A 3,668-nucleotide genomic window follows, 5' to 3' on the forward strand; every position below is an offset into this window, starting at 1 on the left:
AGGATAGAAAAACACTTAGAAAGGGGGGGGGGGTTTGAATAAGTGTAGTCTTAAAAACTTGAACGATAAAAATAAATTGCACAGTTATTTTTATCCTGGTTCGTTGTTAACTAAACTACTCCAGTCCACCCCCGCGGAGTGATTTACCTCACCTGAGGATTTAATCCACTAATCGTAACAGATTACAATGGTTTTCCACTTAGCCCACGACTAAGTCTTCTAGAGTATCCTGATCACAACCTGATCACTCTAGGAACAAATGCTTAGACACAAGCTAAGACTTTCTTAGAGTATCCTGACCACCACATGATCACTCTAAATACAACTGCTTAGACACAAGCTAAGACTTCCTAGAGTATTCTGATCAACACTTGATCACTCTAGTTACTTACAAATTAATGTAATCAATTCTAAGAGTATTACAAATGCTTCTGAAAAGCTATAATCACAACAGTGATATTTCTCTTAAAGTTTAAGCTTAATCTCACTAATATATTACAACAGCAATGTAGTGAGCTTTGATGAAGATGAAGTTTCTGAGCTTTTAATTGAACAGCGTTTCAGCAAGTTAATATTCACAGAATTTGGTTCAGAGTTGTTGTTGTTACTTGCTTCTCATCAGAACTTCATATTTATAGGCGCTTGAGAAGATGACCGTTGGGTGCATTTAATGCTTTGCGTATTCCGTACAGCATTGCATTTAATGTTTCACGCTTTTGTCAACTATCTCGAGCCTTGTTCACGCTGTGTCTACTGACGTTGCCTTTAATAGCTTCCAACGTTCCTTTTGTCAGTCAGCGTAGCCTGCCACTTGTACTTTCTTCTGATCTGATGTTTGAGAATACAACGTTTGAAAATCATCAGAGTCAAACAGCTTGGTGCAAAGCATCTTCTTGTCTTCTGACCTTGAAGTGCTTCTGAGCGTGATACCATCAGAACTTCAGTGCTACTGCTTCTGATCTCAAGTTCTTCTGATACTTCCATAGACCCATGTTCTGATTCTGCCTTGACCATCTTCTGATGTCTTGCCAGACAATGTTCTGATGTTGCATGCTGAACCTTCTGAGACAAAGCTTCTGAGCGCTGATTTGTGCATACTCTTTATATATTTCCTGAAATGGAAATTGCAATGTATTAGAGTACCACATTATCTCACACAAAATTCATATCCTTGTTATCATCAAAACTAAGAATATTGATCAGAACAAATCTTGTTCTAACAAAGTCTTCAAAGGAGTGAGAACATCTTGTTGTTGCTGCTGCTGTTGTTCTTGTTATTGAGAAGACGAAGCATTTTGTTGAGTACATGAAGAAGCCATTGAAGGACACTTGAGATTTTTGTGTTTCTTAGATTTAGGGTTTTTATGAAGGCAAAAGAGGAGACAGAAATTCATAAACTGAACAATGATGAATGGGTGAAAAGAGATAAAATGAATATGATGATGGGTTTATATAGACACGGATGTGAAAAAGAAATGCAATGAAATTCTGAATGCAAGCAGTTACAAAATATGAATCAATCACATTTAATGTTGAGAGACGTTAGTGGAGATATCGTGAGATTTGAAAAGATTTGCACAGTTACCTAGGGCGGCGTCTCATCAACGCACGCATGCTTGTCCCTTCAAAATGAAGACGTGGTCATCATCTCGAATAGCTGGTGATAGGTGTTTTGCTTTAACAAAAGTTTTGTATCATACTTAGACACATGAAACGATGGTAATAACAGTTTCAGAATATCCATATGAACATACATACACAGAACATATGATAAGAAACAAAATAACTCAACATAAACTAATTCTCATATCAGATCATCTCAACACCTTCATTCTAGGCATAAGTCCATACCGATGTTCTTCAGAATGAACTTAAACCTATCTTCAGCAAGGGGTTTTGTAAAGATATCAGCCTATTGATGGTCTGTATCAACAAAGTTTAAAGAAAGAACGCCCTTCTGAACATAGTCCCTAATAAAGTGATGTTTAATCTCTATATGTTTAGCCTTAGAATGTAAAATAGGATTCTTAGATAAACAAATAGCATAAGTATTATCACAGAATATAGGAATGTTACTCTCATATATCTGATAGTCTTCTAGTTGACTTTTCATCCAAAGCATCTGTGTACTACATCCAGCAGCAACTACGTATTCTTCTTCTATAGTAGAGAGAGAAATTGTTGCTTGCTTCTTGCTGTACCAGGAGATCAGGTTACTTCTCAGAAACTGACAGCTTCCAAAAGTACTTTTCCTTTCAACTCTATCTCTAGCGTAATCAGCATCACAATATCCTACTAATTTGTATTCTTCAGATCTTCTGTAGACTAAACCAACATTAGTAGTACCTTTCAGAAACCTAAGAATTCTCTTAACAACAGTTAAATGAGATTCTCTAGGATCTGATTGGAATCTAGCACACAAGCATACACTGAATAAAATATCAGGTCTAGAAGCAGTCAGATAGAGAAGAGATCCTATCATACCTCTGTAGATCTTCTGATCTACCTTCTTTCTGACCTCATCCTTACCTAATACGAACGTTGGATGCATTGGAGTTTTTGCTTCTTTGCTTTCAGAAAGATTAAACTTCTTCAGAAGTTTTTTGACATACTTAGTCTGATGAACATAAGTTCCTTAGAAGTTTCATTGATCTGAATGCCTAGGAAATATTTGGGTTCTCCCATCATGCTCATCTCAAATTCTGCCTGCTGTCATACCTCAAAATTTGCCCGATCCAATCTGCGTCAATTAATTTATTAAAGGTATTAAAATTAAGAGTTATGGGGTTTAACGTATCTATTGTTAAACCCACCCTCTTATAAAACCTTTTAATTAAATTTAGATGTATAAATTTTGAGCCCAATCATCTGGCCCAATCTACCCCACTATAAGGTTTGGATCTTTATTTTTCTACAATAATCTATTAACCATTATTTGATATAATTATTATTATAAACTTATTAACTAATATTTTATTAATTAATATTTGTTTAATTATTATTAATGTTAATTCTAATATTATTAGGATTATCATTATTATTATTTTCAATTATTATTATTATCAATAATATAATTAGTTAATTGATTAGTTGGGCAATAGGCCCATTAGGTGTAGAAAACCCTAACTTTGACTAATATAAATAAAATATTTTTTTACACATTAGAGGAGGCCAACTTCACTCACAAAACCCTTATACCTACCACTTCCATACAGTCACGTTTCAAGACACTATACATATCAAACACCTTTTTTTCTTCTTTCTTTCACACCGATTTTCGCCAATTTACCAACACAAACAACCTCATGTACATATCCCGTTACCTACAACAATCATCTCACGTACAAACCATTTTTCCAAATAAATAGCCACCTCTATACTACTAAAAAGTTTTTTTCACACAAAAGAAAACCTTGTACATAGCATTAACAAAAACCTATGTTCATCATCACTTTTACAGTATGAATCAACAAGACCCAAAGACAATAATTGGCCAATTTCACTCTCATATAGCCTGAAAGTTCTTATGGTTTGGGTTTGTAAGCACAAGCTATAACAGGTTGAAAGGGGAATTGAAAGGAGTAAAGGAATCCAAACACTCCTTAGCGGATCCTTTCAATACAGTCACAACACGAACCTTCCGCCGAATCCGTATCAACAACAACCAC

This window comes from Vicia villosa, unplaced genomic scaffold (assembly GCF_029867415.1).
Source record: "Vicia villosa cultivar HV-30 ecotype Madison, WI unplaced genomic scaffold, Vvil1.0 ctg.000137F_1_1_3, whole genome shotgun sequence".
Taxonomy (NCBI): Eukaryota; Viridiplantae; Streptophyta; class Magnoliopsida; order Fabales; family Fabaceae; genus Vicia; species Vicia villosa.